This window comes from Dermacentor andersoni, chromosome 9 (genome assembly GCF_023375885.2).
Source record: "Dermacentor andersoni chromosome 9, qqDerAnde1_hic_scaffold, whole genome shotgun sequence".
In the NCBI taxonomy this organism is placed as follows: domain Eukaryota; kingdom Metazoa; phylum Arthropoda; class Arachnida; order Ixodida; family Ixodidae; genus Dermacentor; species Dermacentor andersoni.
In genome coordinates, this window is record NC_092822.1 from 100,998,663 (window position 1) to 101,014,928 (window position 16,266).

The 16,266-nt window shown below is 45.3% G+C and overlaps 1 long non-coding RNA gene across 2 annotated transcripts in view; it reads left to right on the top strand.

Moving 5' to 3' along the window:
- The first annotated feature begins 1,461 nt into the window (after positions 1-1,461).
- Positions 1,462-16,266, top strand: part of LOC140213240 (uncharacterized) — a 49,893-nt gene continuing 35,088 nt past the window's right edge. Inside the window, exons 1-2 of one of the 2 annotated variants that reach the window (XR_011890188.1) lie at positions 1,462-1,882; positions 15,392-15,609. This is a non-coding gene — a long non-coding RNA (uncharacterized lncRNA). The remainder of the gene's footprint in view (positions 1,883-15,391; positions 15,610-16,266) is intronic. The other variant, XR_011890187.1, reaches the window with a different exon arrangement.

Consider the following 16,266-nt stretch of genomic DNA (forward strand, 5'->3'; position numbering starts at 1 on the left):
TTTTCAGTGGGCGCTGACAGCAAACCCTATGAGGAGCGCGCCGCGTGATCCCTCATACTACGCCAGCGAGGCGCTTCCGATAGATGGCGACTCCGTAACTCCTCGCCGCCAATACCTACTGCATTCGCGATCTCTGGGAAAGAAAGCGAAGGAGAGGGGGACCCGGGGGACGTGCGTGGTATCCAAAGCGGCTGTACTGGTGCTGAAACCAGGAAACTGTCGATATCCTCGCCTTCCTCGACTACACCCGGGGGGGGGGGGGGGGGGGGTGACAGAAGACCTATGGGCCCCGGGTGCCAGATGACCTAGCTACGCCACTGGCGGCCCCCTCCCACTTTTAGTATGCTTCACCGCGTAACTAAAATGTATTGCGGCGAAGAAGCCGTACATTTGTATTGAGTGAATAAACTAATGGTTTTTACAACAGTACAGAAATAAACGCGCACCATGCATCAGTCTACCACACGGAAGAGCGTCGCAACATACGGTAGCTGATTCCCACACGCCGCCTAGCCCACTTATCAGTCTTAAAGGGTATTATGGGTAAATCAAAATTTCAGACACACATATGTGTTTGTTTACGTTCGCACTCTTTGCGTAATAAGACTCCCAGAACTTCCACAACAGAAAGCAATTTACAACACACAAACGCAAAGAACACAGACATATGTCTTGTTTTCAACTCGGCCGTCATGCAAATGACATAGCGCGGAAAAACGTGAACATGCTGTGTGTTAGCGTCGTAAACTTCATACTAGGCAAGGAGCTAGCACACCACAATCCCGCGACAGCCGCTAATGAGACCAAGACGGGAGCACATGCCTGTGAACGCGCAAACGGAGCCCCTAAGCCACTCAGCTCCTCCGCCACCCCCGCTGCACGGCTGCACCACTCGTTTCAAGCACAGCACACCAAACACACATTCAGCGCTGAACAGTGGGCGGTCGACGCAGTTGCATTTACATGACTTGCAGCGAGCAGCACATCCCTCGATGTCTGTTAAGCAAAGTCGGACACGGCGACGCCACATCGCAGTTCGCAGAACTTCGCCACTTCGATATTTCAATTGTCACCACCGCCGGGTTCTCAAGAAAGCACGGGTCACACAACGCAGATTCTGTACTGCCAGAGCTCACCGAGGCCAAAGCCGCACTGCCGCACCGCCACTACTCACGGCTTTCCGCGAAGTAACACAGAACCTACAACTGCTACAACCAACACACAAGCAACGCACGCACAATCACATCAGCAATGTTGAACAACGCGCGGTCGAGAGAACGATCGCGCCGAGGACGAACACGCCACGGCGTCGCTCGGCGCCAGCATCACGCCTTCTCAAAAATCCCTAAAAGATGCTGTCCCTAGGCACCTAGGATCAGGTCACGTGAGGGATTTTTGTACGACAAATACGCCGCGCGAAGCGGTTGCTCGCATGGAGTTCGACTTCTGGGTGACGAGCGAATGCGACAGCCATTTTCATCGCGTCGCTTGTCGCGGAAGAAATCGCTTGCATAGGGTTTATACTTAAAGCGCGTTAACAATGAAAATGTCCACATGTTATCAAAGCGTTTGCTAAAGTGATTGTACCCGTACATGCACGATACAGCTATTAGAAATGGCAGTGATTTCCGCTGGGGACCCACACCACCCACACATTCAAAGGTAATGGCAAAAGCAAAGAGCATTCAACAGGTCGGTTCGTTCACTTCGAAACCCAATAGTGGCGGCGCGGTGGGGCCACTGGCATCGGCACCATCAAATGGCGCGGGCAACGGACGCGGCTTGTTTACGATGTGGCTTGTTTTCTGTGCCAGTTTAAACATTTCACAGCAAGCTTGGAGCTCAGAAATATGCGGTTTTGCTTTGAAGTTCTCGGAAACTGGTAAGTGTCTTTCGCTTCCAGTTGTTTTCTCACTGTCAGTGCGCCTAAACATAATCCCATTGCCGTGACCTCGGTGATGTGCCACTGATGCACTCTCTGGAAACCAAGTTCTTTCGTACGTATGGTTGCAGAATACAGTAGTGTCGGAGCAACTTGGCCTACCTACTCGTTAGAGGCAGGACCAAGCTAAATAACAGTAACAATAAAAAAGACAGCTCTTCGCCGAACAAGTAAAATGCCGAAAGCTTGTTATTGCGCGAAGTTGTGAGCGCCTCAGAAAGCTGATATGCGGCGGTGCTTCTGTATTTGGCTGATTTGACAATGTGCAGTTTGCGCACGCCGTATACTTGGTAACCTGAAATTATCACCTCACTGCAAAGGTTCGCTTAACATCTTTTTGTTGTTGCTGGTGTTTAACACTGCTTTTAACACTGTTGCTGGTGTATCGACGTGTTGTATACACGACCAGACACCGTTCGAGAGCGTAATGTTGCCGCTGTTCGCCGTAAATGAGTGATATACTTACTTCTAAGTTCTTTATTAATGCGCCAAGAGAGCGTTAAGAAATTTTACTAATTGAACGATAACAGTGGTCTGATCCTCTCTGTAAAACACCCGATATTTATTTGCTACACTGGTGTTCTGGCTGTAATACACAATCTTCGTTACTGTTGGTCTACGATTTCCAACTTTGCGGTCATATGTTTTAACGATACACTTAATTTCTTCATTCGTTTTGCCATATCGATATTGGCTCGGACGTTGCCGTTGTCACACGGGCGCTCTCGAAGGCGATCGAGCCCATTTGATAATGAATTTCTTCCTTGCGCAAGTGGAGGAAGAGAACTAGTCGCGATCGCGAAATACCGATCTGGATCGGGCTCGATCGTGATCGAAAGGGCGCCGTGTGGCACCGGTATAACGTTGGCGTCGCTCTTTGTTGGGCTGAGGGATCAAGAACGGAAAACGAAACAGAATGTTACAAATATTTGGGTTCTAAACCATCTTTTCATCCTGTTCGTTGCGACGTGGTTCGGTTACATTGAACACTATATTTCTAAGCGTGGCACAAATGTCACAAGCCTTTGCTTGCCTCACTGTCACGGAAGTATGGACGCACTTTCCCGGTGGCACTATGCAGGTTTGCTCGATTTGGACTTGGGGATCCGCTTATGCATTATTTCATTTCCATCTAGCAATTAGTAACAGCCGAAATTCTATAAGAGCTATTTCTACCAGAAATAAATGTATATGGTATTACTGGTAAATATGGCTACAGTGTACACGCAAGCACAATCTCACGAATGCCATGCAATTGGGCCAAGAATGTTCCCATTCCTAGGTACGTGCCATCAGTGTTCAGTGGCGAAGCAAGGATCTGGGTCAGCTATCTAAACCCAAGGTTGAACTAACATTGCCATAAAATCATATGCATGATAAGCTTAGCATCGCATCCCGGAAATGTATACAGGTTGCTACAAGAACAGAGCCAGGATATGTATGATTAATACTTAGTATAAAGAGCATTCAGTGCACTTTTGTTTCATGCTTACATTGAAGTGCTGCATATTAAATTTAAGATTCTTGCCTTTATGATCTAACTGTTCTGGAAAAGGAAATCACACAGATTTTGATAGAAGCTAACAAAAGAAAAGAGAACTGTGGAAGACTTACTTTTGCACCATTGTTGGTGCTTGGCTTTATTAAAATATGTCTGAATACATGTTCATTTAAATTTATGTCTTGATCAGCTTGTATTCCTGAAATAAGTTGTAATGGAAAGTATCTGTTATCATTTCTTCAGTGTGTCTTTTCGCAGTATGTACATGTATTTGCTATACTTTTAGTTGCCTAAGTATTTGTTATAATAACCATTACAACTTAGTGGCTGAGTTGAATGGTTACAAGGAAAGCATGTGGAACTTCTTGCATAGCATTTCTCCTTCACACTGTTTTGTCACTTCAGTAACAATGCAGTATGCATTTTGGCCCTACTCGGGTACTGTTGCAAGCCTTAACCTGTCTCCTTATTCTCTTCTGTTTTGTCTTGTCCTGTCTTGCCCACAGATTTTTCGAAGGTGAAAATTTTGCTGATCTGATGCACATTTTGGAATCTAAGTGAAGCAAAGCTTTAGGAAAGTGGTTAATTAACTTTTATGCAACTAAATCTGGTTCATACATTTACGTTTACTTCTATTCAATGCAACACATTTCGCAGTGTTTATGCACTGCACAGGTCACAACTTTAATCTCATGCAATGTATTTGTTTAGGTTTGTATTAACTGTGCAACATTACAGGGACTAAGAAAAGAACAGACAACACTTCTTGTGTTGTATATTCTCTTCGCAGTTAATACGAACAATTACCAACTCGCCCAGCTTTCAGTACTTGTGCTATTTGTTTAGGCACTACACTGCTTACAAGCTGTGCCGAAATACAGACACCAGAACGGTGATACACATCCGGAAACATTGATGCAAAAATGTCATGTGGATGAAAGCAATGTTAGATGCTTGTAGAAGAAAGAATGGTAATGACAGGTATATCCCTAGCAAAAATCCTAATAAAAGAACTAATAGCCTATGAGGTTATTGACACTAATGCAGTCTATTAGGTCTATTAGTGTATTAGTCTAACAGATCTGTTGGTGTATTGGTCTGTTAGTCCAATAGGCCTATTAGGGTATTAGTCGAATAAGTCTTTTGGTGTGTTGGTCTAATACGTTTATTGGCGTGAAAGAAAAGGTAGCAATGCACCAGATACAGAATGAAAAACAGGCATAGGTGCTAAAATTCCTAGAAGCATTTATCAGCATAGCATGTATATTTACAGATTCCTCTTTGGAGCCCCGCAGGGGCGTCTGCGTCAGCAGGCGTTTGGTGTGTTGTGACACGTACCCGAGCACACGAGGGTTGGACCCTCCCGCATCTTTCCCCGTACGCGGCTTAGCCGTGTCCGGGGAAAGGGGGATCCTGGAGGTTGAGCCAATGTCGGGTGTTCGGACCTATAAGGCCCCCCGGCGGAGGCAACACACCTCTTTGGCCTCTGCTTCACGTAGACGGCACCCCCGGACCGACCCTCCCAGGGGACATCGGTAGTTGCCTTTTCCTGTCTCTCTCTCCCTACAACCTTCGTCTTTCCCTTACTTTCCACCATTCCTGTCTTCTGGCTTCCTTTTCCAATTTTTCCAGGGAGTGGTTATAGTGGTAATGTACAGCTGGTGTTTGCAGGCCATGTTTCACCGGCCCTGCAGCATCCACTTGTAGGACTCCACGATGGGTGGCTGGCTTTACTGCCGAAATTACAATTTCCTATGGCTACTTCCTTTCCCCCACTATCTGATTGCTCCCTGAAGAGGGGCGCACCGATGATGTCTTAGAATTTTTTGCCCGTCAAAAAGAAACTTTCCCTCGCTTCCATGTCATCCACTCCAAACAACCCGACAAACCCATGCGAACAATCTCACCATTCCTCGTATCTAAGTCTCTCACCCAAGTTTTTGGTACAGGTTACAAAGCATCCAGAATGGTAAGCGGTGATCTCCTCTTGGAGCTCCGCAACCAGAAGCAATATGAAAAGCTACCCGATCTTGTATCATTTGGCGACGCCAAAGTAACAGTAACTCCGCATCGTACTATGAATATCACCCGTGGTGTAGTCTACGATGATGATCTCTTGGAGCTGACTGAAGCAGAACTCCTGGAGGGCTTCAGTGAGCAGAACGTCATCATCGTTGAACGAATTAAGATGAGGCGTGACAATAAGGAAATACAGACAAAACACCTGATACTTACTTTTGGCACAAGTGTTCTGCCCGAGTCCATCGAGGCCAGGTATATCAAGCTCCGTGTTCGGCCATACATCCCTAATCCCCTGTGATGCTTCAAATGCCAGCGTTTCGGTCACAGTTCACAGAGCTGCCGAGGCCGCCAAACCTGCGCGAAATGCAGTGCTCATGAGCACACTTCTGAATCTTGTGTAAACTCTCTCCGCTGTGTAAGCTGTGATGGGGAGCATGCTGCATACTCACGGTCGTGCCCATCGTGGAAGAAAGAAAAGGAAATAGTTACCATTAAAGTAAAAGAAAACAAGTTTCAAAGAGGCACGCAGGCGGGTATCCTTCCTGCCAAAAAACACCTTTGCCGATGTGGCGCGTCAGGGGGCAGCGCCATAACGGTTTCCGGGGCTGTCCAACCCACACCCAGTGAGGTGGCATTGATGCCATCCACCCCCCCGGCGGCTGCAGCTAGCACTGCTACGCCAGCCCAGCAGACGGGGCCATCTACCCCGAAGGTGGGTGCAGCCGAGGCTGCCCCAACCTCCCCGGCCCCTTCCAGCGCTGGCAAAAGCTGGCGCAGCGAAATCCCTCAGGGAGCCCCATCGACCTCCAAGCTGGTAGGCGCAAGGGTCTTGCCTTCGGAGGCAGGACTCACTCGGAAAACTTCTCGCACGCAAGAGCACGTGTCCGGCGCCTCACAAGAGGCAGTGGACACTACACCTATCCTTAACGCGCCAAGCGCCTAAGGAGCGGCGAGGCTCCCTCGAACGAAGGGCAAAACCCCCATTACAGGGCCTCGAAAGAGCTCTGTAATCTAAGGCATCACTTCTGTTTCCATACACACAGCACTAATTTACTTTAAATATGGATACACAAATTATTCAATGGAATGTCAGAGGTCTTCTTAGAAATCTTGACGATGTGTAAGAACTTATCCACAAACACAATCCAAAAGTGCTGTGTTTACATGAAACACACTTAAAAACGAAACACAAAAGCTTTCTCCTACAGTATGTTACATTTCGCAAAGATCGCAATGATGCTGTCACATCATCGGGCGGCATTGCCATTGTTATTCATAAAAGCATAGCGTGTCAACGTTTGCAGGTACAAACGTCCCTCGAAGCAGGGGCGATTCGAGCTGTTCTCCTAAACAAACTCATCACCATTTGCTCGCTTTACATATCCCCGCATTACCAATTAAACAAACATGAATTTCAGTCCTTTATAGATCAATTGCCAGAACCTTATGTTGTTCTTGGCGATTTCAATGCAGACAGTAGCTTGTTGGGAGACTCTCGTAACGATGCGCAAGGTCGTCTCGTTTAAAAGTTCTTTTTTTCTTCCGGTGCATGTCTGCTGAATAAGAAGGCACCCACATATTACTGTCTTGCAAACAGAACCTTTTCTTCAATTGATCTTAGCCTAGTTTCCCCATGTATACTGCCTGAACTCGAATGGGAAGTTATCAACAATCCTTACGGGAGCGACCACTTCCCCCTACTGCTAAGATCATCTAAAGAAAACGAATATCCACCACAAACTCCTAGGTGGAAGATTGAGACAGCTGATTGGGAGAAATTTTGAACTCTTACTAGTATCTCTTGGGCTGACATGTCTTCATTTGAAGTTGATGCTGCAGTGGAGTTTTTGCAGCCTTCATAATAGATGCCGCATCTAAATGCATATCAGAAGTAAATGGCTTGGCGTGCAAACGGCGTGTCCCGTGGTGGAACGACGATTTTAGGATCGCACGGAAAAAACAGAACAAAGCTTGGGGGTTGCTACGCGCCCCTCCCGCTGCGGAGAATCTTGTTAACTTTAAGAAAGTAAAGTCCCAAGGCAGGAGAACCCTCCAATAGGCCAGAAGAGAAAGTTGGCAGAAGCTTTCATCAAGTATAAACTCATTTGCAGATGAGGCCAAAGTCTGGAACAGGTTTAAGGACGGGTCTTTAGACCCAAAATACCTTAAAAAAACTAATTTTGGAAAATAGCATTTCTCTAATCTACATCTATTATTCTCCCTATCTGCCAAGTTTCCAGTCTCCTAAGGTCATATTTCAGCCATACGAACAACCTAAAAACAGATAGGTCTCCTGATTTTTGCGTGTGTCGACGCTAAAACGACACACATTCAATGACGTCGCGCTCATGTACAAGTGCCTTGAGGGCGGCCATCTTGGTCTCATTTGAAAGAACGCGGTTTCGGCTTCAAATATCGCGCGCTGCCACTTTGTTAGGCTTGCTGGTTCAATACGAAAACTGGCAGCAAAAATAGATGAAACGTGCATTCTCATTCGCTGTCGCCTGCACGTGACGAGATAACGCCACGTGATTGGCTGGGCGCACTCCCGAGCTATCTGCTAGCCGCAGCAGAGGCGCGGGCGAGACGAATGTTCGATACGACTGTTGTGTGAGTACGCACGACGATGCCTCCTCCGCACCGAAAGTTTGACTCTAAGCACAAGTATGGAAAGAAAAGGAAGAAGTCCATGCTCAACAACTTCAAAAAATGCCCCACCGCATCATGCGCAAGTCGTTGACGACGAACGACCAACGGCGTCAAGCGACGAAACTAATGGAGCTGACCGAGTGCTTGGTGTAAGTGGTGCGACAACGAGTAGGTGCGACGAAAACGCCAGCCGCATCCATCGTGACACCGTTAGGCTGACGGCTTCAGATTTGGAGCTAATCGACAGGACATCCGACGAGAAACTACAAGAGCTCACGTCAACTGCAGCAGTGAACCATAATTCGGAGATCTTGTCCGCTAGCGATGTCGCCGCCGGCCCACTTGACGATACTGTTTTCACCGTGGTGTTCCTGGAATCGGTGAACGCACTGCTGGAGCATATGAACTGTAATACATGCGGCGGTAGCGCGAAAATCAGCCGGAAGGAGCGCGAATATGGCCTTGCAATAAGTCTGGTGCTCATATGCTCGAAATGCAGCGACAAAGCATCAGCGTGGAGCTCGCCGCGTGTGAATGGGACTCAGAAAGTGAATCTGTTTACCATTAATATTCTGGCTGCGCACGCGATGCAAAGCACCGGCAATCGGCATACTGCATTCAATGATATTTTCGCAACAATGAATATATCGCACCGCGGGCTGCATACGAAAACGTGGCAGGGGTATGTCAAAATGAAGTTGACACCTGCCGCGACCCATGCAGCTGAGACGATTACAAGAGAAGGTGCGAAGCCAGTCCGGCAGCTTTACAGCCAATTAAACTTCGGCAACCCAGGCAACGTTGCTGTATCGTACGACGGGTCTTGGATGACTTGCGGGCACAGTTCGCACATTGGTGTTCGGTGCCGTCATCGAACTTTTTACGGGACTTGTCCTGGACTACGTTGTGCTGAGCAACTTTTGTGCCGGTTGTCAGCGTGGACCAAAAGTTGGTGACCCTTCATATGATGAATGGAAAGCCAGTAATGAGTGTCAGAAAAATACGGATAAGAAGGCTGGTGAAATGAAGGTGGAGGCTGGCCTCATTTTATTCAAAAGATCGCTGGAAAAGTACGGGCTAAGATAACACAGCTGTGCTGACAGATGGTGACAGCCGTACTTTCTTGGCCCTAAAGGAGGCCAAAGTATATGGCTTTATAGAAGTTGACCAAGAGGATTGTGTCAACCATGTCCATAAGAGGATGGGGACAGCCCTACGTAATGCCCTGTCAAAGCACAAGGGGCCTGGCTCAGAGCCACTTGGTGGAAGAGGAAGGTTGACTGGAGATTTGGTCAACAAATTGAGCTCTTATTATGGATGGGCTCTGAAATCCCACACTGGTGACATTGAAGCCATGGAGAAGGCCATGATGGCAAGCTACTATCACGTAACATCAAATGATGTCATCTCGAATCACAGCCTTTGTCCAGAACGTTCCGATTCCTGGTGCCGGCAAAATGCTGCAAAGGCCAAACGTCAACCTGTGCCGAAGCACCGCTACAATTTACCTACTCCTGTAAGCAAGGCGTTACTGCCAATCTACCAACGGCTCTCTGACAAGATGCTGCTTGAACGTTGCCAGCGAGGCAAAACACAAAACAACAACGAAAGCCTGCACTCGCTAATATGGGCGCTCGCACCGAAGGAGCGGCACGCGTCACTCTTCAGCGTTGAGGCTGCAGTGGCGGATGCAGTGATGAAATTCAATGCTGGCTACAGGAGAACCTCGGCAAGCATTTTGCAAGAACTCTCGATGAACCCTGGCGAAAAGTGTATGCATCGCATGGAGGAAAAAGAGCAGCACCGATCAGCCACATCTGAACACAAGCGTGCATCGCAGAAAATGTGCAGTGCTTATTCAAAAAGCACCACAGAGGTACTAATGCCCAAACTGACTATGCCGCAGAGCCTACTAATGTTTTGGGAATGTGTATGTGCACACATTTGTTACTCATCACAATTAAATGTGACATTTATTTGTTTTCTTGATTTTCTCGAAATACTAATTTTGCACACCCAGCAAGACATTTACTGTGATATATCAGTAGCTATCATAGATACAATATTAATTTTTTTGTAGCATGAAGCTAGATGTTTGGAGCACCAAACATAGAAAGCAGTCTTTCAAGTTTCTTTGTTTAAAGTTTTTAAAATTTGTCTTTTGTGTGACTAATGCATGGCCATGTTCAAAACAATGGAGTTCAGTGCACTATAAAGTAGGAAATATTGATCCAATCATAAAAGTTCTTTCAATGTTGGGAAGCTTGTGCTTTCTGCTATTGGACCATATGTCAGTTGTCTATTTTTGTGCAGCGGTTATTTGTCTATTGTAAGAACAAAAGACATTGTAAAAGACATTGTTTTCTTAATTAGGTAACAAAATAATGAACCTACAGAAAAAATAACTGCATTTTTAGAATCAGGAGAAGAAACTAAATAAGCGTGCCAGTTTTTATCAAGTTTGGTTCATAAGTAAGTAATGATAACTTTTAATCACCACATCCCCCCTTAATAGGATTAAAGGGTGACAGACATATTCCCTCCCTTTGGTAAACACACAAGGCGATACCCTGCAAGACCAGGCAGATTCACTTGGGGAGCATTTTGAGAGCGTGTCAAGTTCAACGAATTATTCAAAATCTTTTCTCAAATACAAACAAACAGAAGAATGTAAGCCAATAATAAGAAAATCGAGACAGAATGAACCCTATAACCGGCCTTTCAGTATCGCCGAGTTGAGAGCTGCATTGAACACATGCAAGAGCACTGCACCGGGACCTGACAGAGTCATGTATGACATGATCAGAAACCTGCATACTGACACACAAGTTACACTACTCACACTTTTCAACACTATTTGGGCTGCAGGATACCTCCCATCCACATGGAAAGAAGCGATTGTGGTTCCTGTTCTTAAGCAGGGTAAAAACCCTTCCTCGGCTGCAAGTTACCGTCCGATAGCTCTTACAAATTGTCTCTGTAAGCTTTTCGAAAACATGGTTAATCGTAGACTCATACATTTCCTTGAACTCGCCAATATGCTCGATCCCAATCAGTGTGGCTTCAGAGAAGGACGATCGACAACCGATCACCTTGTGTGCATTGAAGGAAATATCCGTGATGCATTTGTTCATAAACAATTTTTCCTACCAATATTCCTCGTCATAGAGAAGGCGTATGACACAGCATGGCGTTACGGGATCTTGTGAGACTTGTCGGGATTGGGCATCCGTGGAAATATGCTGAACACAATTGAAAGCTATTTGTCAAATTGTATCTTCCACGTGAAAATCGGCAACATATTATCGCGACCTTTTATACAAGAAACTGGTGTATCCCAGGGAGGAGTGCTCAGTTGCACTCTTTATCGTCAAGATGAACACACTTCGTTTCTCACTGCCACCAGCTATTTTTTATTCTGTCTATGTAGACGATGTACAAAGAGGTTTCAAATCCTGCAACCTTACAGTGTGTGAAAGACAGGTACAGCAGAGCCTAAACAAGGTGTCCAAGTGGGCAGACCAAAATGGATTTAAAATCGATCCGCACAGAAGTTCTTGTGTTCTCTTCACAAGAAGGAGAGGCCAGGTACCTGATCCCTGTGTAGAACTGGGTGGACAACAAATTCCCTTGAACAAAGAGCACAAATTTCTAGGTGTTATTCTCGACTCCATGCTCACTTTCATTTCACACATAAAATGTCTTAAAGAAAAGTCTAAAAACCATGAACTTACTTAAAGTTCTATCCCACACTGCATGGGGTAGCTACAGGAGGTGCCTGTTGAATCTTTACAGGAGCCTAGTTTGATCACGATTAGATTATGGTGCTGTAGTATATCACTCTGCTGCACCGAGCGCGCTAAAGATGTTAGACCCTGTTCATCATCTGGGTATCCGCCTGGCCACTGGCGCATTTAGAACAAGCCCGGTCGAAAGTTGCAGAGTCAGACGAGTGGTCACTACATTTTCAGAGAATGTACATCAGCTTTACCTATTTTCTCAATGTGCGCTCCAATAAAGAACATCCGTGTTTCAAAACTGTTGACTTGACGTGTGAAACACTTTTCTGTAATAAACCCTCTATGAGACTTCCTTTCTCAATGCATGCAAGAGAACTTAGCACGGAAATGGATGTCCCAGTTCTCGAACATCGCCTAATGCCTCCAGCTAAGCTATTACCGCCCTGAGAGTGGCAGGTGATAGACTGTGACGTATCCTTTGTAGAGGTCACAAAGCACGCACCTGACCTCGAAATCGCTATGCATTTCCGTGAACTTCAATCGAAGTACAGCTGCTCCGAATTCTACACAGACGCGTCAAAATCACATGCTGGTGTATCTTGTGCTGCTGTTGATCCCTCTGTCTCTAAATCTGACTTATTGAACCCGCAAACAAATATCTTCACTGCAGAAGCCTATGCAGTACTGTCTGCAGTAAAACATACAGAAATTAAAACTCAACAGAGCAATTGTATACACAGACTCGCTAAGTCTCGTAAAAGCATTAATTTCGTTACAAAAGCATAAAAATCCTGTTTTCATTGAACTTTACTCCCTCTTATGCAGTGTTTATCTATCACATATACATGTAGTAATATGCTGGGTACCTGGCCATAGAGGTATCGAAGGTAATGTACTGGCTGATAAAATGGCCACATCAGTCACATCACTAAACACTTTTCCTGCAGCTGCTGTCCCTGTCACAGATCTGAAGCTTTTCTTGTGCAAGTAACTGCAACAACACTGGCAATGCATGTGGAACGCAGAAATAAATAATAAACTGCACGTTATAAAGCCACAGTTAGGTTTTTGGCCCTCCCCTCCAAAATCACGGCGAACAGATGTCCTATTTTTCCACCTCCGAATAGGGCACACATTTGGTACTCACAATTTTCTGCTTACTGGAAATGAACCGCCAACCTGTGGTCGATGTGGTGAGAGGCTGACCGTCCTCCACGTCCTCTTAGAGTGTCACAAAGCCGAATCTGAAAGAAAGAAACATTGTTCTCTTGCATATCGTTATTGCATACCTCTTCACCCAGCTATGTTTCTTGGTAAAGAACCATTTTTCAACACCAAAGTATTCCTCAATTTTTAAATGAGTTTGTCCTACATGTTATGAGCCCAATAAATTCGTAGCGCATCCTCTTCCCAGAGGATGCCGCTGTGATAGTTGTCTTATATAGCACATGCCTCGAGGCCCTTGCGTCTCAAGGGCTCTAACGAGGCCATGGTGCTCTAGTGAAATTTAGAAACTTATGCATTTTTTATATTGTATCATTATTTTGAAAGGCACCTTAATGCTCATAGTACACGTCATTTGTCATCGCCATAATTTTATTACACTTACAGTTTACGCACTTTACAGTGACTATATTTTAGGCCCCTTTACAGCCACGTCACATCAACTTCATAGAACCCATCACTCCACTGCGAAATCACTAACACTTGCATGGCGCTCTTTGGCCATACCTGGCCCTTGTGCCAATAAAAACCACACATTCATTCATTCCTTTTTCGAGATCTTCTTCAGGTCAGCAATCTTGATTGCGAGAGCTTTAAGTTCACCACCTTGACCAGAGGACGTCCTTTTGAGGGAGAGGTTAAGCAAACCTGGGCAGAAACATACGTATAGCAAAATTTAAAGTAGGGTTGCTTGTCCTACCACTAAATGTTTAGGCTGGGAATATATGCTTCTAAATTGAAGTAATGTGCCCTCACAATTACCAAACTAGCTTTAAAACAAAGTGTGATATGCTTAGCTCGAAATGTTTATCATAATAAAAAATGATGCAACCTGACACGACAAAACAATTAAAAGCCCACAAAATCAACATAAAATATTCTGTGCATTACATCAAAGCTGTAGGCAGATAAGGAACAACTCTAGGCAGAACTCTTGCACAGCATGGTCAGAAACAAGCATGTTATTGCTGCAGTGCACACAACAGTCGACCCAATGACACTGTACTGAACAAATCTGCCGTTAGAATAAAAAAAAAACTTTATACTGTACTATAGAAGAAATAAGTAGAATAATTACTTCCAAATGGTAGAATCAATGTTGGGGAAAACTCTTCATGTCGATGCACGCTGATAGATCCACAAAGCCGCGAAGCAAAGGGGTAAAAACAGTAGCCTTCCATTGTTTTGAAGTCACACAGCATTGATAGATGGAACTATCAAAATATAGTACTTCACGAATAAGATTGCAGAGGTGCCGTGCCAATACCTCAGATTCTTTAAAAACACATCGTTCATTCACTAAAAATCATGCATGCCTCGCCTTGCCTTGACATGGCAGCCGCCAATGCACATGTGCTGTGCGCAACTACAGCTAACTACGGTCGCAGTTTTGCATTCTCGCCCACCGTGTTACCTTTGCTGCAATACTGTTCTTTGGTGTCAGTAAATATTACGGCCTTTTATATGCATTATAAAGTTATCAATTTGGGTTGCAAGTTTAACACTACTATATGTGCACTTTGACAAAATATTTGGGGCTAACGAAACTTCAGCGGTAAACAAATGTTGCCGCTATTGCACCATCGTTCGTAAGCTCACCGGGCACCATGACTCTGCCTTGCAGATTATGGCTGGTTGTTCATTGTGCTCTTTTTTTTTGGGGGGGGGGGGGAAAGTATTAGATGTGCTATGAACACTAGCTGTTTCCTCAACCACTTATCGTGACGAGACTGAAGAGAGGCCTAGTTATGCAATGTCGTCAGTGAATCAAAATTGGCACAACCATGCAGTCGCGTGTCGCTTTCGTGTATGTCGCTGAGAGACAGGTGCCAGCTTCACTAGCTTAGTGCGCTGAAACTAATACAAACATGCGAATGCAGTGTGCTGCACATTTGTTCAGCGGAATTTTTAACGATTGAACAAATAATTAAAAACGCCTCTCTATGCAAGCAAGCAGTCCCCTATATAGTCTTAATTTTTCATAAACTTTCACCCTCACATTGAACAAGCAGCAAACAGGAGCAACAGAATCCAACAATGCATGTTGTATAACAGACCAACAATCTGTACAAGGTCAGTAGGACGTAGTCTAATAGAGAAACTGATAGACAAGCAACACTTTTGTAAAAGATTAATATCTCTAATACACAGCACCTGTAGAAAAAGAGGAATAAACGAAGGCAAGCGGGCCCTGCGAGAGAAGTTGGAATGATGAATAGCTCTCTGTCTGGTTTCTTTGCGTCTCGTTAGTATTCTACATTTTGGTGCCGGAAGCCTCTGTGCAGACTCATTTCTTTTATTGCACATCTCCAGGGACCTTCTACTCCACCGCTTCGCACTGTGGGTGCTGAGGACTGACTGGATAACGCATTATTCATGATCAGCCGGAGACCAGACCTTTATATCAAGAGCTAATCAGATGGATTCTCTCAAGACCAAGCGCTCGGCTCGATGAGCATAGAATACAAAGATTCTGCAGGAAGCTCGGTTGCTACTGACAGATCCTACCGTGGACAAGCCCAAGCTTTCAGGTATTTTTTACCATCTATTTGCTAGCAACAACGAACCCTCAAAGCTTAACAATGCACTCGAAGAGCACATTGCCGATGATGAGCTCAAAGCAGAATACATAACTACTGCAGAGTATAACGATCAAGCTATCAGCATGCTTGCTGAGATTCGCTGCAAGATCGTCACTTTGGAATGCATCGACAGTACAGCAGAGTCTGCTCCTCCGAATGCAACCCTGACAGTTCCTGATGCTATTGGCCCAAGGCTTCCAAATCTTGATATGCCAACATTTAGAGGTGACATTCACAAATGGGCAGCCTTCTGGAAGCAGTTCGAACAGACTGTTCATTTGAACGACGCTTTGCCAAAATAACAAAGTTTTTTGTTTATGGCATTATCTTGCGGGGGAAGTGGCAGCCATCATCGCCGGTTTACTGACTTCCAAAACTCACTACGCAGAGGCTGTAGAACTTCTCAAAGAACATTTTGGCAATCGTAAAAGGATAGAGCAGCACCATTTGTCAGCACTTCGCAATCTACCTCATGAGAGTAGGGAGGCGACATACGAGGCTTCTGGCAACATTATGATGCTGTGCAACTAAACATCCACTGTCTGACTGCATTGAACGTACCTGTTCTCAGTTTTTCTGCAATGCTGATTGATATTCTACTGAACG